Source organism: Balaenoptera acutorostrata, chromosome 9 (genome assembly GCF_949987535.1).
Source record: "Balaenoptera acutorostrata chromosome 9, mBalAcu1.1, whole genome shotgun sequence".
NCBI classification, from domain to species: Eukaryota; Metazoa; Chordata; class Mammalia; order Artiodactyla; family Balaenopteridae; genus Balaenoptera; species Balaenoptera acutorostrata.
This window is the reverse complement of record NC_080072.1, coordinates 68,765,574-68,791,850: the sequence shown is the minus strand read 5'-3', so window position 1 is coordinate 68,791,850 and position 26,277 is coordinate 68,765,574. Positions and strand designations below refer to the sequence as shown.

The 26,277-nt window shown below is 35.8% G+C and overlaps 1 long non-coding RNA gene across 3 annotated transcripts in view; it reads right to left on the bottom strand.

The window, feature by feature from the left end:
* LOC103001966 (uncharacterized) overlaps positions 1-26,277 on the bottom strand; it is a 164,282-nt gene that overhangs the window by 117,990 nt on the left and 20,015 nt on the right. Inside the window, exons 5-6 of one of the 3 annotated variants that reach the window (XR_009009261.1) lie at positions 13,061-13,217; positions 3,178-3,460 (exon numbers count right to left, since the gene is read on the bottom strand). This is a non-coding gene — a long non-coding RNA (uncharacterized LOC103001966). Of the gene's footprint in view, positions 1-3,177; positions 3,461-4,619; positions 5,626-13,060; positions 13,218-26,277 lie in introns of those variants that run through there. The other 2 variants (XR_009009260.1, XR_009009262.1) reach the window with 2 other exon arrangements.

Sequence of the window (26,277 nt, the reverse complement as noted above, 5' to 3'; positions counted from 1 at the left end):
TATAAATATCAATTAAACCTATCTGGTCTATTGTGTCATTTAAAGCTTGTGTTTCCTTATTTATTTTCATTTTTGATGATCTGTCCATTGGTGTGAGTGAGGTGTTAAAGTCCCCCACTATTATTGTGTTTCTGTCGATTTCCTCTTTTATAGCTGTTAGCAGTTGCCTTATGTATTGATGTGCTCCTATGTTGGGTGCATATATATTTATAATTGTTATATCTTCTTCTTGGATTGATCTCTTGATCATTATGTAGTGCCCTTCCTTGTCTCTTGTAACATTCTTTATTTTAAAGTCTATTTTATCTGAAATGAGTATTGCTACTCCAGCTTTCTTTTGATTTCCATTTGCATGGAATATCTTTTTCCATCCCCTCACTTTCAGTCTGTATGTGTCCCTAGGTCTGAAGTGGGTCTCTTGTAGACAGCATATATATGGGTCTTGTTTTTGTATCCATTCAGTGAGCCTGTGTCTTTTGGTTGGAGCATTTAATCCATTCACGTTTAAGGTAATTATCGATATGTATGTTCCTATGACCATTTTCTTAATTGTTTTGGGTTTGTTTTTGTAGGTCCTTTTCTTCTCTTGTGTTTCCCACTTAGAGAAGTTCCGTTAGCATTTGTTGTAGAGCTGATTTGGTGGTGCTGAATTCTCTTAGCTTTTGCTTGTCTGTAAAGCTTTTGATTTCTCCATCGAATCTGAATGAGATCCTTGCTGGGTAGAGTAATCTTGGTTGTAGGTTCTTCCCTTTCATCACTTTAAGTATATCATGCCACTCCCTTCTGGCTTGTAGAGTTTCTGCTGAGAAATCAGCTGTTAACCTTATGGGAGTTCCCTTGTATGTTATTTGTCATTTTTCCCTTGCTGCTTTCAATAATTTTTGTTTGTCTTTAATTTTTGCCAATTTGATTACTATGTGTCTCGGCATGTTTCTCCTTGGGTTTATCCTGTATGGGACTCGCTGCACTTCCTGGCTTGGGTGGCTATTTCTTTTCTCACGTTAGGGAAGTTTTTGATTATAATCTCTTCAAATATTTTCTCTGGTCGTTCTCTCTCTCTTCTCCTTCTGGGACCCCTATAATGCGAATGTTGTTGCGTTTAATGTTGTCCCCAAGGTCTCTTATGCTGTCTTCATTTCTTTTCATTCTTTTTTCTTTATTCTGTTCCACAGCAGTGAATTCCACCATTCCGTCTTCCAGGTCACTCATCCGTTCTTCTGCCTCAGTTATTCTGCTATTGATTCCTTCTAGTGTAGTTTTCATTTCAGTTATTGTATGGTTCATCTCTATTTGTTTGTTCTTTAATTCTTCTAGGTCTTTGTTAAACATTTCTTGCATCTTCTCGATGTTTGCCTCCATTCTTTTTCTGAGGTCCTGGATCATGTTCACTATCATTATTCTGAATTCTTTTTCTGGAAGGTTGCCTATCTCCACTTCATTTAGTTGTTTTTCTGGGGTTTTCTCTTGTTCCTTCATCTGGTACAGAGCCCTCTGCCTTTTCATCTCGTCTATCTTTCTCTGAATGTGGTTTTTGTTCCACAGGCTGCATGATTGTCTTTAAGAAATTTAAAAAACATATTCTGGGTAATATGCACTGATGTGAAACAGTTATTTTTCATGATTTGTCAATGAGTTTATGGTTCACTTCCTTTCCTCATGTATTTATCTATTTCTACATAACTAAACAAATATTAGATTTTTATAAAAACATGCTGTACATATTTTAAATGTGTAAACACTTTGAATTTTACATTTTTGTCAGATATTGCAAAAATGTTCAGTATTGGGGCTTCCCTGGTGGTGCAGTGGTTGAGAGTCTGCCTGATAATGCAGGGGACATGGGTTCGAGCCCTGGTTTGGGAGGATCCCACATGCCGCAGAGCAACTAGGCCCGTGAGCCACAACTACTGAGCCTGCGCGTCTGGAGCCTGTGCTCCACAACAAGAGAGGCTACGATAGTGAGAGGCCCACGCACCGCGATGAAGAGTGGCCCCCGCTTGCCACAACTAGAGAAAGCCCTCGCACAGAAACGAAGACCCAACATAGCCAAAAATAAATATAAAAAAATAAATTAAAAAAAAATGTTCAGTACTGAAGAAATTGTACACCTCATTCAATAGGTATTTTTTAAAAATTTTTTTAGTTTTCTTTTTTTGGCCGCACACGTGTGATCTTAGTTTCCTGATCAGCGATGGAACCATGCCCCCTGCAGTGGAAGCATGGAGTCTTAACCACTGAACCACCAGGGAAGTCCTTATTTTTTTAAATACTATCAAACAGTTGAAATGATTGGAAAATAGAAAAAGATTATCTTCTTAGAATGATTCAGAGCTATATCTTTTAATGTGTAGCTTCCAGACAGAAAAGGAGAGGAACTTTTAGCCTGATGAAAAGACAAGCTGAGGGCCCAAACCGCTAAACCTATTCATGTAGTAATTTCCCCATCATGATCTTCCAAGTCCTGCAAAGACAGATCCACCACAAAGCAACTATGAGTAATCACTCTTCAAATGTTATCAGCACTTCTGAAAGCTTCCTTTTGAAAATTTAATGCTTACCTAAATCTTAATATTTATTCCTTGTAGATATTGTTTGGAGCATTTTTGTCTAAATGTATTTCTGCACTTAATAACATAGAACCCCACCTACTACTTCAGCATGGTGACTTGAGAAGAGCACTTGGCTGGGAAACCTGGGTTCCAGTCCATGCTCTGGTCACTAAGGATTGTAAGATTTTGGACAAGATCCTAAGTTACCTAAAAGTTAATGTCTTTATTTGTCTCTAAGTCTCTCAGAACTTAGATTTTACACTACTTCATCACTTAGTGCTGTTTGTAAAACAAAACAAAGCAAATAAAACAAAACCAACATATATTATCAAATATTGTCATTAAAAATGTTAAAGTACAGTTGACCCTTGAACAATGCTGGGGCCAAGAGCACCGACCCTCTGCACAGTCAAAAATCTTAAAATAATATAAGTAGGCCTTCCCTATTCTCTGTTACTCCATATCCAAGGATTCAAGCAACCATGGATCACATAGTACTATAATTTTTACTCTTGAAAAAAAACCCGCATATAAGTAGACCGTGCAGTTCAAACTCATGTTTTTTGTTTTTTTTTAATTATTTATTTATTTATTTATTTATTTATTTTGGCTGTGTTGGGTCTTCATTTCTGTGTGAGGGCTTTCTCTAGCTGCGGCAAGTGGGGGCCACTCTTCATCGCCGTGCACGGGCCTCTCACTGTCGCGGCCTCTCTTGTTGCAGAGCACAGGCTCCAGACGCGCAGGCTCAGTAGCTGTGGCTCACGGGCCTAGTTGCTCCGTGGCATGTGGGATCTTCCCAGACCAGGGCTTGAACCCGTGTCCCCTGCATTGGCAGGCAGACTCTCAACCACTGCGCCACCAGGGAAGCCCTCAAACTCATGTTGTTCAAGGGTCGACTGTACTTTGAATCCCTTGGGGGGAAAAACAAACAAGTGCTTTGTTAATCATTAGCCAGAAATTTATTTCCTTCAAATATCAGCCTCCTGGGATATGTGCCTCCTACTGTCGAAAGACTATGCTAAAAGTTCCTGAGAAATATGATGTCAGAGATACCACCTTTAAGTATATTCTTAATTCTTAGCTAATCCTCTGCTCAAAAACCCTGTCTACTCTCTTCTCCTGAAAATACAATAACATTTTCAACTCTCACTCTTAAATCCTAGACAGGGTCATCTCCACAAATTCATTCCATGTCTCCTTTACTCTTGGCCTACCATATAGATCTGTTTGACTTTTCCAAGTGGAGGGCTTCCCAAACAGAACACATACTTGGTGTTAACATTCCAGATGCAAAGGACAGAAGAAAAACCTTCCACTATAAAGGAGAAGAGAACCTTAATCTCTTTTCTTCCAACAACATTCTATACTGTGTTTGTTGGCTTAGTTGTTTGCCTTTCAGGTGTCATGCCAAAGCTTTGTATGTACATACACACACAAATATATTTACATACATAATTACTTTATTAAGTTGTGGTCATAATAAGTATTTATAGTTGAGTTATGAAAACATAGAAAGGTAGGAAACTAACCCAAGATCACATTTGAGAACTGTGAGAACTGTGCAGCCATTTGAATTTAGAGTGAAAAGGGTGAGGGTATACGACAACACAACTGTCCATGAGTTCTGGCTATTTCTGTTTACCTGTAATACCTTAGTAAAGTCATTTATAATAAAATCAAAACTAGAAATCTGTTAGGAGTTTTATATTTATGTAGCTCTTGGTATAGAAACTTATCAAAAGCTTTACTGAATATCCAAATAAAGTACATGAAATAGCTCACACTTACCATATTTACATTTTATTATCTCACACAATCTGAAAAGATTACATATGCATGTTCCTTATAGAGGTATAATCATATACTTTGGCCAGTTATGTTAAATACACTTTGGAAGATACTTTACATATATTGTCTCATTTAATTCTCAAGAGAAAATATAAGTAATAATATTTCCATTTTTAAGTTGAAAAAATAGAGAATCAGGCAATTTAAACTACTTTTTCAAAGTCACCCAGTTTCAAACAGTTTCATTCCAAAGCCTGTGATTTTTCTTTTGTACTACACTATTGTACTTTTCCTTTTTGCCATAAATTATGTTTCCTTAAATTTTTCCTTAAATATTCCTGAAGTTCCATACCATTACTTGTTAAAAAAAAAAGAGACATTTATTCATTTGTAATAAGAATAATAGCACCCGCTCTTTATTAAGATAGATATTGTATCACAATCTAATTTAATTCCCACATCAACCTCATGAGGTAGATATTGTTATTCCTACATTACAGACAATGGATTTGAGTCTCAAAAGACTTAAGGAACTTGTTCAAGATCCCATAGCTAGCAAGCAACAGAACCAGAATTTGATCACAAATGCAACTGTTTGATACTAAAGACCATATTTTCAACCATTACTCTAAAATTTGTCGATCTAGAGATGCTTGGAATAAATGTTATTTATGGAGATCATATTAAAATCCTGCAGGTTCTCTGGTACAACAATTAAGGAAGCATTAAAAATAATGAAAGACAATAATAGGGGAAACTGTGCAGGAGGAGAGGAGCTATATGAGAGCTCTCTATAATTTCTGCTCAGTTTTTCTATAGACCTAAAACTGCTCTAGAAAATAAAGCCTGGTAACTTTAAAAGATTATATTATTTTGTCTTTGAGATCCCTTACAATCTTCAGATGAAGGCCTGTAGTATTAAGCTACTGATAAGATCTGAAACATCCTAAGTACAGTTCTATGAACTGTAAGGTATAATAACCACAGACAGGTGATTTGCCTCCTAACAAATATCCAACTGTTTTTGGAAGGAGTGGAAAGGTATTTTAAAAATTGCCTGGATAAAATCTACCATACAAAAGCTATTTTTATTGTCAGTGAACTTGAATACCTTTTTTTTCCCCACAATGCCTGTCTGTTCCCTTAATTCCTGTGCTTGACTGCATCCCTGCAAGAGTTCTTGGTACCTTGTTGAAAATACTGGTTATTGATTCTTCCACAGGATTGTGCCACTGAACTTGTTTCCACATGTCTGTTGCATAGCCCCTGACAACAATCTGGTTTCTAACTGAGAAATATAGATCATACAGATGTTAATAACAACGCTATATTTTACATTACAGTAATAGCTTTCACATTAAATTTTAAGTCAAAAAACTATAAATTGATACATACACCCACTTCTAAAAAGTAATTTATACTCTGATTTATCATTAAAAGTGCTTAATGCCAGGTATATTCCTTAATCCTCATTTAAAAGGATTTTATTATTTAATTTTCATTAATAATTATATTACCACGTAACAAAAATTATATTCTCCATACTCCAAAAGTAAGTGATAAAGTCTTACGTCTTACAAAAGGAATGGACAGAGTCTTATATGACTATTATTGTGCTGTTTGGTCCAGTTAAAAATATCACTAGCATCTTCTTCCTGACATATTTACAGATGTTGTCTATACACTGAATACTGCTAGTTTATGCCCTTCTTAGTTGAATTTATTCCAAAGTACAAATGGAAACATTTGTATTCTGTTCCTTCTATATTTGGTATTTTAAAAATATCCTATCACTTTATCTTACATTTTCATGAATTATGGTCTAGACTCTAAACATGACCTATTCAGACCATGCAAGGTATTGAAAATGTAAAGAAACCAGAAAAATAAAGCTTACATGAGACAACAACTGGAGGATATATTGATTTTAAAATGGATAAAATTAGATCTATATGGTTGCAGGGAAGGAATGTAATATAATGTAGTAGTGCAGGGAGGGAGAGATGAGTAATACATATTTTAAAGACAGGAAAATAATTATTTTGAGTAACTGACTAAAGAACTTTGTTAATACTGATATAGAATAAGCATTGTAAACATTAATAGTAAAGCAACTAGATATTACAAATATTACACAACATTGCAGGTACCCAGGTATGTGTAAGTAAATATAAAAAATGAAAAATGGCATAAATGGCCCTTAGGGATTTAGTGATTCAGACTATATTGACCCAGAGAGATTGTGGTAAGTTCTGAGTTTGAAAAAAAAGTAATATAGGGACTTCCCTGGTGGCACAGTGGTTAAGAATCCGCCTGCCAATGCAGGGGACACGGGTTCAAGCTCTGGTCCGGGAAGCTCCCAGATGCTGCAGAGCAACTAAGTCTGTGTGCCACAACTACTGAGCCTGCGCTCTATAGCTCATGAGCCACAACTACTGAGCCCGTGAGCCATAACTACTGAGCTCACGTGCCACAACTACTGAAGCCCATGTGCCTAGAACCCATGCAACAAAAAGAAGCCACCACAATGTGAAGCACGCTCACCGCAATGAGGAGTAGCACCCACTTGCCGCAACTAGAGAAAGCCCACACGCAGCAACAAAGACCCAACGCAGCCAAAAATAAATAAATAAGTTAATTTTTTTTAAAAGTAATATAGCTCCTCTCCTCACAGAGCTTATATTTCATTTAGGAAGATATGCAATAGAAACTAATGTATAGAGCTTGTGAGAAGCATAAGAAAGAAAGAAATAGACTCTATAATAGAAAATTAAGAGTGTGGGAGTGAGTAGGCAGAGAGAGCCTCTCCAGAGAAGTGACATTTGAACTGTGACATGAAGGATAAGAAGTAATAGGATAGCAAGAATAAGCACAAGATATCTCCAGGAAGAGAGTACAGCAAGTGCAACTGCCCTAAGGTGGGAAAATAACTTTGCCTTAAAAAGAACTTTCATCTAAGAGTGTAAGTGGGTGAGGGAGAAAGTGGTATGGGATGAGACTGAATAGTGAACAGATTCCCGATATCATATGGTCTTATAACCATTAAAAGGTGCTGGAAATGTATTCTAAATGCAATAAGAACCATGAATGAGTTTTAAACAGTAGTGAAATAATGGAACTCAAGTTTTAAAAATAAGCCTACTTATATGTGGAGAATGTATTATTGGAGGGTAACAGTGGAAGTGGTGGACATATATTGTTCTCCCAACATCCACTTTCTCATCTCTTAGAAATAGTGCCATGATGTTCCTTTAGGGAATGATCTTTCCCTTCTCTCTGTTCCTGTGGACTGCGTGGGTTTTACCCTACTTGAACCAGAATTCCAAAAAGCTACTATTGACAAACAGGAGCAATGTTTCCCTCTGATACAGTACTTGGATCTGAGACGCCCATATGATCTGGGCCAGGCTCATGAGAGCCCTACTGTGGATTTTTTTTTTAATTTATTTATTGGTAACTTTTTTCTAACATCTTTATTGGAGTATAATTGCTTTACAATGGTGTGTTAGTTTCTGCTTTATAACAAAGTGAGTCAGCTATACATATACATATATCCCTATATCTCCTCCCTCTTGTGTCTCCCTCCCATCCTCCCTATCCCACCCCTCTAGGTGGTCACAAAGCACCAAGCTGATCTCCCTGTGCTATGCGGCTGCTTCCCACTAGCTATCTATTTTACATTTGGTAGTGTATATACGTCCATGCCACTCTCTCACTTCGTCCCATCTTACCCTTCCCCCTCCCCATGTCCTCAAGTCCATTCTCTACATCTGTGTCTTTATTCCTGTCCTGCCCCTAGGTTCTTCAGAACCATTTGTTTTTTGTTTTTTTTTTAGATTCCATATAAAGCATACAGTATTTGTTTTCCTCTTTCTGACTTACTTCACTCTGTATGACAGACTCTAGGTCCATCCACCTCACTACAAATAACTCAATTTCGTTTCTTTTTATGGCTGAGTAATATTCCATTGTATATATGTGCCACATCGTCTTTATCCATTCATCTGCCGATGGACACTTAGGTTGCTTCCATGTCCTGGATATTGTAAATAGTGCTGCAATGAACATTGTGGTACATGACTCTTTTTGAATTATGGTTTTCTCAGGGTATATGCCCAGTAATGGGATTGCTGGGTCGTATGGTAGTTCTATTTTACTAGAGCGAATAATTGGAAAAGAAAAGTGATCTTTTTCTGGGAAGGAGAGCTTGACTAAAACTGAAGTCAACGCAGTTAGGAGACACTTGAAGTACAGTTGACCCTTGAACAACTGGGTTTGAACTGCACAGGTATATTTTTATGTGGATTTTTTTCCAATAAATATATACTAACTACAGTACTACAAAATCTGTGGTTCGCTGAATCTCAGATGAAACATGTGGATACAAAGGGCCGACTAGAAAGTTACACTTGGATTTTCTACTGTGCAGAGGATTGGAGACCCTAACCTCTGAGTTGTCAAGAGTCAACTGCAATCTAGAGAGAGATAATGGTGACTTGATATAGATGGGTGGAAGGAGAAAGAGAGAAGAGGGCACACTGTAAAATATCTTTGAAGTAGATTTGACTGGCCTTCCTAATGGAATAGATGGAAATAATGAAGAAAAATACTTCAGACTTTGCCTTCTGAGACAGTATGAATGGATGGTGATGCCAAACAGTGTAAGAAAAAGACTTAAACTGGATTTGGTGAATGAGGAAATCAATAAATTCATTCTTGTACTTGTTAAATTTGAGACAACTTAGGCCGTTTTGAGTGGATATGTCAGGAAGACAATTGGATATTGAATCTTAGGAGAGAGGTATGAATGGTGTATGTATATGTATACATATATCTATATATATGTATATTGAAATTAGAACAGGTAATGGGGTGAGTGCAGACAGAGAACTTAACAGGGCCCAGATCAAGTCTTAAGGAACCTCAACAAAGTAGACTGAAGTGGAGCAGAGTATAAGACAAAATATAGGAATTGTTAATATTCATTATAATCCTACTGCAAAATATGAATCATAACGAAGAATCTTAGCAGATGCTTAACTTCAAAATGCTAAATATGATCTTTGCTATCAAAAAACACCTGCAATCCCTTAGGGCTGTCAAAGCAAATATCTATATGAAGGTACCACTTTATCATTATTCAGAAAATTGTGCTTTCCGAAATGTCTATTCACTTGCACTGAGGAAAGGTTTCCAGTTGACAATTTACTCTCAGAAAAAAAATAAATGCTATAGATTCTGAATTCTTCATGAAGCTACCGGATCTTTCCAGTCCTGAAACTAATTTTAATTCATTTTGAGGGCCATGAGGGGAAACTAAGGAGGGCTGTTACAGAGCAGAGGCCAATTTAGTGAGGAAAGCATCAGTAAGTTGTCATACTTCCTCTGCCTCTTTTCAAGTATAGCACTTTTCAAGTAAAGAATATTTGGATGAGCCAAATGTTCTTCCTTGCAGAGGACTTAATAAAAAGAACAAAATGTATAAAGTTTCACAGAAAATAGTTCTAAATTTAGACAGAATATAATTATTCATACGATTGTACAACATAACCATGAGTCGGTGCTTAATCACTCATCATGATGTCACTTTTTGTATCATAAGAAAGACAAATTCAAAATGGGAAATTACACCAAGTAGTAGGCACTTAACAGCAATATGAAATTTTATAAGGCAAAGTAACTTCACATATTAGACTGAGGTATATCATCCTCAGAATTATATAAGTCCCCTGGATCGAAAGGAATGGAGGATCTTCTCCATTTAAGAAATAATGGTGGCTGTCTAGGTACTGTAGATGTTATCGTAAACAAGAGAGATAGAATCATTGCTTTTTTTACCTCAAATTCAAGTAAATAAGCAAACATAAAAGTAAACAAGTAGTAGTTTAAGATAATGGTAATAACCTCTATGGAAATAGAGAAACAATGGTGATTAGGGTGATGGGTAGCTATACCAACTGAATATGTATGGAAATTATGGCCAAAGTGCCTGCCCTCTTACTTCCATGAGAGACCGTGTGGCTTGTGCTCATTTATCCATAGTTCCAAGTCACAGTTGTTCTCATTGGAGCTGATGACTCCAGGAGGAAAGAAAATATCTCACCCCACCCCACATTTACAAGACCTCCCTTCCAGACCACAAGTGCGTGAATTCTGTAAGGCCAAAATATCTTTCCTTCCTCAAAAGACTATTGGTACTAAATTCACTAAATGCCTCATATCCCTGCTTTCTACCACAGCTCCTGTGTAGAGTCTATGTGAATGGTGTGCCACTGTGGCAGTGACTGTGACTTCACATTGTATCTGTGAAGCCATAAGATCGTTAAGCTATCCCTAGCTCTGTTCTCATCTGTATGATTCTCAGTACGTCTGTTTCCTCACCTGCCCTCCTACTCACACTTATTTTCCCTCCAAAACAATCACATTGGGCTTTCTGGAGCACTCCCCATAGAACCAGCAAGTCCCTACAATCCTACCAGCTTCCCCAAGCATTACTTTAACTGAAAATGGATGACTACTGAGAAAACTTCTGCAGCTCTCCCAAGTAGAAATTGTTTAACGTTCTAGAAAACAATAGCCATAATAATCGCAAGCATTTATTGTGCACTTCCTATGTACAGCACTACACCTATACTGTACATGGATTTATTTCATGAATAAATTTCATAACCTTATTTCATTTAATTATTATAGCAATCCAATAAAGTAAGTATTTTATTCATATTTTAGAGATGGGAAACTGAGGCATAGAGAGATTAAGTAACATTAATCAAGGTCACAGAAGTATAGAGAGATGGAGCCAGCAGTGGAATCCAGGCAATCTGAATCCAGAGCTGGGACTCTTAGGCAACATCTTCTCATGGGTTAGAAGTGGGGCTTGAGTTGTCATTGTAGTCTTGTTCTACAGAAGCTCTTTCAGCCACTTTTTAAAACTCTTGTGCTTTGTTGTTTTTATCTACCAACCTCCTGTCCAATTCATCTCATTCACTAAAGATTTTGGTACCCTGCTCAGGGTATTCCTTTCCTTCTCTATTCTTACCATCATCTCAGGAAATTCAGTGTCCACATGGACAATCTATCCAACATCATATTTTAATGGTTCCCTGACTTTCTTATCATTAATGGTATATTTCAGATCATCTCCACCAATCCCTTATAATTTATCACTGAAAAAATTTCCACTTTCAAAATTACAAACATTTCACTCTCTTATGAAAATTTCCATTTGCCTGCTCAGAGCCCCAACTCTCACTGTTCTTCAGTCTCAGCCTCCAGCTCCATTGACCTCTCCACTTCTTCCAAATATCAAACTCCTTATACCTTTGTTTGATTCTACAGTATTTTACTTCAATCATTTTGTTGCCAATGCACTAACCTCCCTTGTCCATTTGTCCTTTTAAAGCCTCCAACAAGAAAAGCTCCAACCCTGAATCCAACCATCTTTGTTACCTGCATCTATGTCTATACTCAGATAGCTAAGCACTCATAAATGGATTGACAGTACATAAATGGATTGATAAAGTCAGTCAACAACTTCACCTATACACAATCTTAATATAATTCTCTAATCATCTTGATCTAATTTCTATAACAAATATTTCATATGTTCTTTATTCTTTACAAGCTGTGATACCCTGTCCATACACTTCACTCTCAGCAGATGATTGCATTGTACTTAACTAAAATGATTCGAGCCATCAGACAGGAATTCCTTCAATATTCTGCTGCCAAATCTGTCATTAACCTGCATGTGTACTAACCTTCTCCTCCTGCCTTCCTGATACAAAAAGGTGCATGTCTCTCCTCTTCTTGAAGGCCAATTCTTCTACATGTAATCTGAGTCCCAGTTCCTCCCACACTCTTCAGAATCTATGCTGACATTTAATGCTTTCACTTTCAGAGTATTTTTTTTCTTTTTACTAAGACCCACAACAAGGAATATATGTATTACATTGCAACCCAATATATTCACATTATACATATATATGTACTTATCACATGTAACATATGCACTGTATAAAAGTATCATGTATAAATATATAAAATATATCTCACTGTGGTTTGCAGTTGACAATTTGTACCAAAGAAACACAATTTTACAAGGTAAGATCACCTTACTATGCATGATACACTGATATTTTACCTTTTTTTTAATTAATTCTGGTCACCATTCACTAAATTAATGCTACCACACAATAGTGAGTCATAACCTGCAGTTTGAACCACAATGAATTACTCTATTCCTCTACAAATTTGTCTTTAAATTCTTTCATCTAAAAGTTAAAAAAAACAAATTTTACCTCCGATGCTCTTTCAGCTCATATACTTCGCACATTTAGACTTAATAGAAAAGTTATTTTAGTCGCACGTTTTTGTCCCATTAACTCCTCAAAACAATTTAATCTGTCTCCTACCACACTACCACATGAAAACCACTTTCCTTAAGTTTCAGTTAGCTCTCTACAGTGAGTCCCCTACATACGAACATTCAAGTTGCAACCTTTCAAAGATGTGAACGTGCATTCGCATGTCCGATCACATAAGTTAGTTCACGTGTCTGGAGTACATTGTCCCGTGCATGCAGCCTCTACAAGTGGTTGTGCTTTTGTATACTTTACTGTGCACTACTGTTGCTGTGCAATATGAGGAGCTTACTAATGAAGACCTGATGGAATTGGAGGCCCAGAGAAAGGACGAAGAGAGACAAAAGGAAAAAGAAGTACCTGAAGAACCCAAGAGATTCACGATGCAGGAAGTGGCAAGGGGATTTTCTTTACTTGAGGAGGCACTGTTAGTTTTTGAGGCACAGGACCCAAACGTAGAACAGTACATGAAGCTTGCAGCAGCCGTTCAGAATGCAATCCAGGGCTACTATGTCATCTAGGACAAGAAAAAAAAGAGCTACTACCCAGACATCACTGGATCGTTTTTTCAAGAGGGGAGATAGAATTGAATCCAGCAAGGAACCAGAACCTGTGCCATCAACGTCAGGCATGACTGAAATTGCAGCTTGGCCTCCATCTCCTATTGCTGACGATCCCTCAGCTCTACCATCTCCCACCTCCTCTCCCTCCTCCAGTCAGTAACTCTCCTTGCCTGTTCACTCGATGCCAGCCCCTGTAGGCCAGCTGTTGTACTGTACTTTTCAAGCCACTGTACTGTAAAATTAAAATGTTTTCTTTATTTTTTGTGTTTGTTTTTATATGTTATTTGTATGAAAAGTATTATAAACCTACCACAATACAGTACTATATAACTGATTGTGTTAATTGGGTACCTAGGCTAACTTTGTTGGACTTATGAACAAATTGGACTTACGAACGTGCTCTCAGAATGGAAGTTGTTCGTATGTAGGGGACTTACTGTATAACTAAATTCAGTGGACACGTTTCTGCCTTCACACTACTCAGCATCTCAGCAGCATTTAACAACTGATTACCCCCCTCCTTGAAACATTAATTTTGCTTTGCTTTCGTGACACTACATTCCATTTGTTTTCCTCCCTTCTCTCTGTCTACCTCCTTTCAGCCTCTTTTCGCTGGCTCCTCTGTCACTCTCAGGTACTGGAGGCCCTCTATTCATTTTACTCTTCTCTTTTAGCATCTCCTTCTCACTCTTTAGCTTTTGCTCTAGTTCTCCCTTTTATTGTTGGAATTACCATCTTGATTTAGGAGGCAAGAGAGATGTCCTATTTATAGGCTAGAGGTCTTTGGACATTAGTTGTGAAATAAGTCTTCCTATCCTTAGAGAATATAGGAATATTCATAATAATTCAGAATCCAAAGCTTCTCCTGAATCACTTCCAGGCATATGCAGTTACAGAACCCAGAAATATTGCTTTTTATATTCTATGCTCATGAACCTGACTGCTTTATCACATTTAGGATTCACTGTATAATTTCTGACATATCAAGGAATATCAAGATTTTCTCTGCATTTCCGATTTAGTTAAATTCAAGGTTTCCTTTTCTCCCTATAGGACTTATGTATCCCTGCAAGTTAACAGCTTCTCTTGGAAGTCAGCTGGAAGCCTTTGAATGTTACATGCTCAGTATCTGAGGAATAGATTTTCATGATGTATGAATCATCACACCAACCTTTTCTAGCTTTGAAAATTCTGTGATCTGTTCCAAGAGATTTGGCAATTTCTCCTATCTTTAATTGCATTGCCTGGAGGGTAACCAGAAATCCTTTTTTAAATGTCTCAATGACAAAATAAAACTTAGCTTTATCTTCTTGTATATTTTCTCTCCCATTAGGTACTGTAAATTACTTGGTTGATACTTTAAAAACATGCAGATAATGCTCTAGCAAGAAATATTTGCCCAATTTGTAATGTTTTCATCTTACAGATTTGTGTTATGCTCTTTTGAACCCAGTACTTTTCATTTCAGTGTTGCATCCCAATATAATAATTTTTATGAATTTTGGGCTACAATTATGGTTCCAAATTAATTTAAAATTCAATCTTCTGTTTTGGATACAAATTTGCAAATAACCTAGCTGAGTAGACAATTAGATAAATAAGCACCTGCACCTACAGAGTTAAGTTCACAGGCAGGGTGGACCACATGGAAACTTATTTCTTTACCAAGTTTTGGCATTGAGGCTGCAAATGAACCTTGGATTATACAAGGTACCTCAATTTCAAAATGTTAAAATGTGGAGACAATGTATCTCTGAATCAAATAAAAATGTCCTTCACTAAAATCTGCTGATTAAATTACTAAAATTGCAAAGAATCAATAAACATTTTGAACACACGTTGCTTAAGCTGTGTAACAAAATAATTTCATTTCACATGCATTAACTTATGCATATTGTCATTAGAACTTTGATATATAGCTTCAGGCTGTAAACATACATATATCAGTTATAAACATTCACATTTTATTGAAATTCATTCTATTTCTCCTCTAATTTTATCACTCTGATTATTCCTTCTGCCCCCAGGCTACATTTCTTTTTGGTTTTAAAATGACTAAATAAGTAATTCCTTTAAAGGATCAAACCTACGTCATTTCTTCTCTGAGAATCATAACCAAACCAATCATATTTGTATACCTTCACTGTTATATTAACAATTAAATAGGCACAACAAATAAGACTATAAAACTTTTATTAGAGTAACTAAGATATTACTCTATAAGCATTTGGTTTCTATGGTTTAGTAGTTATGGGAACAAGCAATTATAAAATTATAGTGATATGTTGTTAATTAAATGGCTCAGAATTAGAGGAAGAAAAAGCCCAAATTATCAGGTCATCACTAAAAAGGGGTTAACTAAGTTTTATATTTACAATTTTTTACTCAATAGTAAAAATGCACTTAATGAAAAACATTTCATCAAATTTAAGTTCTATTAATATTTTTTAAAATTTTTATTGGAGTATAGTTGATTTACAATGTTGTGTTAGTTTCAGGCATACAGCAAAGTGAATCAGTTATAAATATACATATATACACTCTTTTCTTTTTTTTTTTTCTTAGATTCTTTTCCCATATAGGCCATTACAGAGTATTGAGTAGAGTTCCTGTGCTATACAGAAGGTTCTTATTAGTTATCTATTTTATATATAGCAGTGTATATATGTCAATCCCAGTCTTCCAGTTTATCCCTCCCCCCTTCCCCCCAGTAACCATAAGTTTGTTTTCTACATCTGTGACTCTACTTCTGTTTTGTGAATAAGTTCATTTTGTACGCTTTTTTTTAGATTCCACATATAATCGATATCATTTGATATTTTTCTGTGTCTGACTTACTTCACTCAGTATGACAATCTCTAGGTCCACCCACGTTGTTGCAAATGGCATTATTTTGTTCTTTTTTGTGGCTGAGTAATATCCCATTGCATATATGTACCACATCTTCTTTATCCATTCCTCTGTTGATGGACATTTAAGTTGCTTCCATGTCCTGGCTATTGTAAATAGTGCTGCAATGAACATTGGGGTGCATGTACCTTTTCAAATTATGGTTTTCTTTGGGTATATGCCCAGGAGTGGGATTGCTAGGTCATACGGTAGTTCTATTTTTAGTTTTTTAAGGAAACTCTATACTGTTCTCCATAGTGACTGTACCAATTTACATTCCCACCAACACTGTAGGAGGGTTCCCTTTTCTCCACACCCTCTCCAGCATTTATTGTTTATAGATTTTATGATGATGGCCATTCTGACCGGTGTGAGGTGATACCTCATTGTAGTTTTGATTTGCATTTCTCTAATAATTAATGATGTTGAGCATCTTTTCAAGTGCTTTTTGGCCATCTGTATGTCTTCTTTGGAGAAATGTCTATTTAGATTTTCTGTCTATTTCTTGACTGAGTTATTTGTTTTTTTGATATTGAGCTGCATGAGCTGTTTGTATATTTTGGAGATTAATCCCTTGTCTGTTACTTCCTGTGCAAATATTTTCTCCCATTCTGAAGGTTGTCTTTTTGTTTTGTTAATATTATTTTTGAAGTTACAAAACAAAAGAAAATCAAAAACAGAAACTACTCTTAACCCCGATTGGACTAATTCATGAATGTTAAAATTGTCAACAGTCAAAATTGACTTGAATATAGAAACAGTCTTTAAAATATTTCAATATAAGCCAAATAATTTCCAACTCTAGTAGGTTTATTTGGTTGTAATACATTGTTTTCCTGATTCTTTTTATGCTTCAACATGGCCAGACAGGAAATAAAATTTTTGCATTAAATGCAATGCCTTTACCAGTCCAACCTAGAGCAGTTCAAAAAAGGGTCAGTGGTTCTGAAGGAGCCTCCCAAAAGAAAATTGAAAATATTTAAGTAGTGGAGCTTTTTCCTAAAAGTGTAATCAAATTTGGCCATAATAATGACCAAATAATTTCCCCAATTATATATAATTTCCAAAAATGGTTGTGTTAATGTACTGACTACATTGGCAAAGGGGTGTAAGATGGTAAAATGCAACCTGTAGAATCAATTGACTCAAAGCTTGGCTCTGATCAACCAATCAGATGACACTAATTTCCTTTTGGAGGAAACAATACTGAGTAAGACTTAAAAAGTCACAGGCTATTGAATCAGATTGCCTGCTTTGAATGGTACCTTCACCAATTATTAGCTGTGGGATCTTGAGCAAGTTACTTAAACTCTCTGTCCTTTAGTTACTTTAGTTGTCCTTTAGTTACTTAAGGTAGGTAAACAGAACCTACCTTATAAGGTTATATGTATGAGTAAATCATTTAACACATGTAAAGACCCTAGAATAGAACTTGGAAAATAGTAAGCTTTTGATAAATGTTAGCTACTGATGTTACAAATTTAATGTGAATGTCTTGTTTTCTAAACTGGTTAATAAACTGCTCCAGGGCAGGGACCAAGCATTAATTTTATTTTCATTTCTGGTACTAGCACAGTAGATATTCAGTGAACACCTGTTAAATAATAACACAAAAATGCATTATGTTATATCTTAGAAGAACATTATAGTACTAATTAGAATTCAGAATCTGACGACAAGGATTCCATGTGAATCCTTCAGAATAAATTAATTATACCAAAGCAAATACCTGTAGGTAAATTACATATACCCATTTCTTCAAAAGCCTATAGATATGTTTAGACAGATATTATTTTCATGAAAGACCGCACTGCCAGCTTTAAATAGAAAGATGCAAGATCAGCATTTCCCAAATGATGTTTTATGATGTTTTATGTCTTTACGGGGCTTATTGTCTATAAGATTTTTTAGCTTTATGATTTAATTTATATGATATGATATTTAACATAAGTATACTCTGGATCTTGTGAAAACCATCTTAAACATAAGAATGGCTTCATAAATTCAGTACCCAGTTGGTGTTTATAAAAATAGTACAACAAGGAAGAGCTTTTAATTGTCAGAGTCTAATAAGAATGTGACCATTTACATGTAACTAGTGAGGTGTGCCAAGTGAAAGCCAACAATATCAGTATATTGACTAAACAAGTTATTCAAAGTAATTCCACAGACAAAAGTTATGGAGAATTGAGTCATCACATAGTCATTTCAAACTAAAAGTAGTCCTTGTTTAAGAGAGTCAGTACCATTTTCAACCTCAGAAAATTATTTATTTTGAACAAGGCATTCATTCATTACACCAAATTAATTTTCTTAATGTTAGTTTATTTGCTTCATAGTTTTTCTTACACAAATACATAAGAAAATCATACTTATTTCTGTGTTTTTACATATTTAAGTAATATCACAGTAAAGAGTAACTTAAATGACCATTAGCAATATACAAGAGTGCTTTCCCTTTAAAATGGTTCCTTACATTACTCATGTGAGAAATATTGATTAAGATGATAACAAGGCCATTAGCATGGGAAACATGGTAGTGGCTAGAAGGAATTTAGCAGTATTTTATAAATATCCAATAGTTTCTGGATAATGAGATTTTTACCTCAGTTATTACTCTCTTCTTTAGAAGAAGGATTGGCAAAAGCAACATCCCTCGGAAACCATAGCCTATGGGCCAAATCCAACCTGCTGCATATTTTTGTAAGTGAAGTTTAATTGGAACACAGCCACCTCCATTCATTTATGTATTATTTATGACTGCTTTTGCCTGACAACAACAGAGCTGATAGAGACTACAAAAGCAAAAATATTTACTATCTGAATCTTTACAGAAAATATTTGCTAACTACAACTCTAGAATTTTCACTTTTTCTTAGTATTAAATATATCTTAAAATATCTTCATGGGACTTCCCTGGTGGTCCAGTGGTTAAGACTCCGTGCTCCCAATGCAGAGGGCCTGGGTTCGACTCCTGGTCAGGGAACTAGATCCCGCATGCCACAACTAAGAGCCCGCATGCCACAACTAAAAGATCCCACAAGCCACAACTAAAGATCTTGCATGCTGCAACTAAAGATCCCATGTGCCGCAACTAAGACCCGGCACAGCCAAAATAAATAAACAAAATGAATAAATATTTTTTAAAAAATCTTCACATAGCTCCATGGAACAGAGTGGAGAATTAAAAAGTAGACCTACACAAATTATGTCCAACGGATTTTTTAAACAAAGTTGAAAAAAACAATTCAATGGAAAAAAGATAATCTTTTCAAGAAATGGTCTTGGAGCAATTGGACATGCATGGGCTAAAAAACAAAACAAAACAAACTTCAACCTAGACCTTAAATGTTATATAAAAATTTTTAAATTAATTTAAAATTAATCACAGGGACTTCCCTGGTGGCACAGTGGTGAAGAATCTGCCTGCCAATGCAGGGGACATGGGTTCGATCCCTGGTCCGGGAAGATCCCACATGCCGTGGAGCAACTAAGTCCATGTGCCACAACTACTGCGCCCACACACCACAACTACTGAAGACCGCATGCCCTAGAGCCCGTGTGCCACAACTACTGAGTCCATACGCCACAACTACTGAAGCCTGCGTGCCTAGAGCCCATGCTCTGCAACGAGAAGCCACTGCAATGAGAAGTCTGTGCACCCCAACAAAGAGTAGCCTCCGCTCACCCCAACTAGAGAAAGCCTGCACACAGCAATGAAGACCCAACACAGCCAAAAAACTTTTTTTTAATAAATAAATAAAATAAAATAGCAAAAGTTAATTTCTAAAAAAAATAAAATAAGTTTAATCACAAAGTTAAATGTAAAACATAAATCTGTTAAACTTTTAGGAAAAAAACATAGAAAAAAAATCTTCAGGATCTCTAGCTATAGGAAGAATTCTTATACTTGATGCCAAATGCATGATCCATAAAAGAAAAATTGATAAATTGGACCTCATCAAAATTAAAAACTTTTTTTCTACAAAAGACTCTGTTAAGAAACTTAAAAGATGAATTATGATCTGGGAGAAAATATTTGCAAACCTTACACAAGGACTAGTACCCAGAATATATAAAGAACCAAAAATAAGTATCTGGATTATATAAAGAACTCTCAAAACTCACCAGCAAAGAACAATCCAATTAGAAAATAGTCAAAAGACAAACAGACGTTTCACAAAAGAGGATATGTAAATAGTAAATAAAATTTGCCTTCTATATACCACTAAAAAGGATAAATTGATGGCATGGGAAAAGATGTTCAATACGGCTTGCCATTAGAGAAATGAAACTTAAAACTACAATGAGATGTTACTACACACCTACCAGAATGGCTAAAATTTAAAATGGTGGTAATAACAAATGCTTGCAAGCATGCAGAGAAACTGGATCATTCATACATTCCTGGTGGAGATGTAAAATAGTATAGCCACTGTGGAACAGTTTGTGGGTTTCTTATAAGACTAAACATGCAACTACCATATGACCCAGCAACTGCATGCTTGGGCATTTATCCCAGAGAAATGAATACTTATGCTAATGCAAAAACCTGTAGCCAAAAGTTCATAGTAGCTTCATTTGTAATGGATGAAAACTGGAAACAACTTAAAATGTCCTTCAGTGGGAGAAAGATTAAACAAACTATGGCACGTACACACCATGGAATACTACTCAGGGATAAAAAGGCAGGATTGATATATATACAACAACTTGGATAAATCTCCAGGGAATTTTACCTAGTGAAAAAAAAGAAAGAAAAAAAAAAACCTAAAGCTTTTATACTATAAAATTAAACTCATATAACATTCTAGAAATGGCAAAAGTATAGAGATGGAGACCAAATTCATGGTTGTTAGGGATTAAGGAAGAGGAGGATGAGCTGGAGTGGTTTTAAAAGAGTACAATAGGCAATAGATACCCTTGTATTGATGGAACTGTTTTGTATCTTGACTGGTAGTAGTTCCATGAACCGTTACATGTGACAAAATTGCTTACATCTGAATACACACACACACACACACACACACACACACACACACACACACACGAGTACAGATCTTCCTTCCTTACGATGGGGTTACGTCCTGATAAACCCATCATAAGCTGAAAATATCAAAATTCAAAAATGCATTTAATATACCTAACCTACTGAACATCATAGCTTAGCCTTGTCTACCTCAAACATGCTCAGAACATTTACACGAGCCTGCAGTTGGGCAAAATCTTCTAACGCAAAGCCTATTTTATAATAAAGGATTGAACATCTCATGTAATTTATTGAATACTGTCCTGAAAGTAGAAAAGAGAATGGCTGTATGGGTACAGAATGGTTGTGTGTATCAGTTGTTTGCCCTGGTGATCGCATGGCTGATTAGAACCTGTGGTTCCCTACTGCTGCCCAGCATCACTAGAGTATCTTACCATGTATTGCCAGCCTAGGAACAGATCAAGAGAGATGATCATACTAAGTGAAGTAAGTCAGAGAAAGACAAATATCATATGATATCGCTTATATGTGGAATCTTAAAAAATGATAAAAATGAACTTTTTAAAATAAATTTACTTATTTATTTATTTTTGGCTGCACTGGGTCTTTGTTGATGTGTGGGGGCTTTCTCTAGTTGCAGCGAGCAGGGGCTATTCTTTGTTGCGGTTCACGGGCTTCTCATTGTGGTGGCTTCTCTTGTTGCAGAGTATGGGCTCTAGGTGCGCAGGCTTCAATAGTTGTGGCACGTGGGCTCAGTAGTTGTGTCTTGCAGGTTCTAGAGTGCAGGCTCAGTAGCTGTGGCGCACAGGCTTAGTTGCTCTGTGGCATGTGGGATCTTCCCAGACCAGGGATACGAACTGTGTCTCCTGCATTGGCAGGCGGATTCTTAACCAATGTGCCATCAGGGAAGTCTGATACAAATGAACTTATTTACAAAACAGAAATAGAGTCATAGATGTAGAAAACAAATTTATGGTTACCAGGGAGAAAGGGCGTGAGGGATAAATTGGAAGATTGGGATTGACATATCTACACTACTATATATAAAATAGATAACTAATAAGGACCTACTGTATAGCACAGGGAACTCTACTCAATACTCTGTAATGATCTATATGGGAAAATAATCTAAAAAAAGTGGGTATATGTATATGTATAACTGATCCACTTTGCTGTACAGCAGAAACTAACACAACATCGTAAATCAACTATACTCCAATAAATTTTTTTTTAATTCAAAGTACAGTTTCTACTGAATGCATATCCCTTTTGCACCATTGTAAAGTCGAAAAATTGTAAGTCAAACCATTGTAAGTCAGGGACCATCTGTACGTGTAAAACTGTAAAAATCTGAATAAGATGAATGGATTGTATCAATGTCGATTTCCTCATCATGGTATTTGTACTATAGTTTTACAAGATATCATCATGAGGACAAACCAGGTAAAGGGTACATGGGAGCTGTCAGTATTATATTTTTACCACTTCATGTGAATCTTCAATTATCACAAAATAAAATTCTAATTAAATTTTCTTAAAAGCTTGCTCCATAGAATAAAAGTAACTTCAAATATTGCTCCTCCCCCTTTTTGAGCATCTTTCTCTGTGTAATTTTAATATATAACTTATTCGACAAATATGCATTAGGTATCCACAGAACTATATAATGACATCATATTGATACTAGGCACGTAGGAATGAAAGTAAGACTTAATTTTGACTACAGGAGAACACTTACTGAGAAGATAGTAATAGCCAATTTCCAACTGAAAGTGTCTTCGAATTAATTACACAAGTGCTACAAAATATATTAGAACTTTTTGTTAACTCCATGACTCCCAGATACTATAGAAGCTTATTCTAAATACTTTAGACAGAGCCTCAGAATATGAGCTCTGGATTCAGAATGCCTGAGATTGAAATAAGTCTTTGGGACCTACCAGCTGTGATAACTTAGGAAAGCAAGTTAACTCCTTTATGCCTCATTTTCCTAATATGGAAACTTGGGGTAATAAAGTATTCATCTTGGTCTTTGTGAGGATTATTTAATTAAAGAGCCTGGAACAGAGTAAGCACTGAATTGTTCTTGTTGTCATAAGCAGTAATGAATGTAAAAGAACAGAACAATCCCATGTTCTCAGCTATTACTAAAAATTAAGAAATCATATTTAGATGGTTCAGCTGAAGCATAAACAAGCACGTATTTAGACATTATTTAGTTGGCTTTTGCTATTTTTAAAGACCCCTGATTTTTTAAAATAAATATGGAATACTGTAAATATTACAAAAATATATGCTGATTGTATTACTACTGCCCATTGAACAATGTGGTGGGGGGTGTTAGGAGTCCCCACCCTCTGTGCAGTCAAAAATCCAAGTATAACTTATAGTTGGCCCTCTGTATCCATGGTCCCTCCTTATCTATAGTTCCCTATTGGTGGATTCAACCAACCTCAGATTGTGTAGTACTGTAGTGTTGACTATTGAAAAATCCGCTAAGTGGACCTGTGAAGTTCAAACCCTTGTTGTTCAATGGTCAACTGTACTCTTAGTTTCTGGAGTTGTAGTTTACATCATTGTCTTTCAGACATACGTATTTTAAATGATGAAAAATGAACTGAAATATTATGAAACAGATATTCAAAAGTTTAACCAATGAAATATTTTTTACATGATATCTTGAAAATGATAATGCTACCAGTAAAAGGTCACTATTCACAAAAATAGAGAATGTTAACTTCAACACATTTGGCAGAGAAACATCTGGATTTCTTTTTTATCTTAGCATGAATAATATCCTTGAGCTGGCCCCATTACAGCCTGATGCCATTTAGGGTGCCTAGCAGATGTTTTCTGCTTTCCTTCTTATTTATTTTTTCCTTCTCACTGTATTAGTTCCCTTTCTTTCCCACTTTCCAGCTTATAGAATTCTTTTTCCAGAGAAGTAATATGTGTCAATAAAATATGTAATAGAACCTGACAATACTTCATAACATTTTTTATTTTCAAAATTATTTGAAAATTATCATTCAAATTATCAATTTGAAATTATTATTTTATAGGTTAGTAAAATGTGACTGCATTTTATTAAAAGAATCGTGTTACCTGTGCTGGTCACGTTATTTTTTAATTTCTCCTTTCCAATGGCAAGTACTATATAAAAGTTGCTATTTTACTTGTCATACCAAGTAGATATGGTAAAGGCCTATTAGGCTCCTCGTTGGCCCAACCACTGTATAAAATTACTCCCTAGGGTATATTTTTTAATGCTGTTTCCAGACTGGTTTTGAATAACTGAAGTATTCACACTTCCCACGGGAAGATATTTCATAGCATGACTTTAGTATTAGAATATCTTTCCTGAAACTCTATTTAAACTTTCTGTTCTTATATTACAATATTATCTTATTTTTCTTCAGTCCTCTAAACACATTCTGCTTTGATTTTTATGAATTCCTCACTCAATTATCTCATGACCAACTGAGTATTTTGTCATTAATATTTCCCATAAAATAATTTATATTAATTCAGCTATTCAAAGAAATGGAGAAAAGCATAAGCATATATTATTCAGAACCATAGATAATTGATCAAATATATAATTTTTAAATGTCTATTAAATATCTATTAAGCTGACTCATTTTGAAGACTTTAAGGAAAGAAAATGTATGTTATAAATAGAGTAAAACATTGAATTAGAAACATTGGTAGTGGGACTTCCCTGGTGATGCAGTGGTTAAGAGTTTGCCTGCCAATGCAGCGGACACGGGTTTGAGCCGTGGTCTGGGAAGATCCCACGTGCCGCGGAGCAACTAAACCCGTGCACCACAACTACTGAGCCTGTGCTCTAGAGCCTTCAAGCCACAACTACTGAGCCTGCGTGCCACAACTACTGAAGCCCGTGTGCCTAGAGCTCATGCTCCACAACAAGAGAAGCCACAGCAATAAAAAGCCTGTGCAGGGCTTCCCTGGTGGTGCAGTGGTTGAGGGTCTGCCTGCCAATGCAGGGGACACAGGTTCGAACCCTGGTCTGGGAGGATGCCACATGCTGCGGAGCAACTGGGCCCGTGAGCCACAACTACTGAGCCTGCGCGTCTGCAGCCTGTGCTCCTCAACAAGAGAGGCTGCGATAGTGAGAGGCCCGCGCACCGCGATGAAGAGTGGCCCCCGCTTGTCGCAACTAGAGAAAGCCCTCGCACAGAAACGAAGACCCAACACAGCCAAAAAAAAAAAAAAAATAATCAATCAATCAATAAATAAAAAATTTAAAAGGGGTATATTTATAAAAAAAATAGAGCCTGTGCACCTCAACGAAGAGTAGCTCCCGCTCGCTGCAAATAGAGAAAGCCTGCGCGCAGCAACGAAGACCCAATGACGAAGACCCAACGCAGCCAAAAATAAATAAATAAATGTATTTTTTTAAAAAAAAGAAACATTGGTAGGACACAGAATGATTGAAAAATTATGAATAATTGGCCTATCCCCAGCCCTGGACATTAGCTTAATCTTAAATTATCTGAAGGCAATTGTTCTATATATTGTTCTAAGATTAGCCAAGAAATAAATATACCCTTTCAGTCTTTGAAATTTTGGTGAATATGACTGATACGAATAAGACAAATAAATTTATAAATAAATAAAACTCCAAGTATAACATTATGATATATAAAATTTAATGCAAGCATATTGGATTTGGTAGAAATAATGGTGACCAAATAAAATTCCCAATAGTATGAGTTATAAATGATAACATTTTATGCAGACAAAAACCAATAAATGGATAAACTCTTAGTTTAAAATTTTATTTTAAAAAATTATTAATAAAAATAACTTCAGTAAATTTAAAATGAAATGGCAAAATTGTGAATGGCTAGCTGTGAAAGAAAATTGGTCAACAGATTAAACTGACATAATGACATCTATCCAGCCAAATATAATTTTATTTTCCCCAAAATATTTTCCCCCCAAAAAATCAATTTTTGTTATAATTCTGATTAAAATATTTTACTTTTATGAATGAAAAGCAAAATGATCTTAGAATCAAAATCTAAAGTTAAATACCTATTTGCTGAAAACAGATCAAAATATTCTGTATCTATATTTAAAACATAATAAAGACCTTCTGAGTTTTAAAA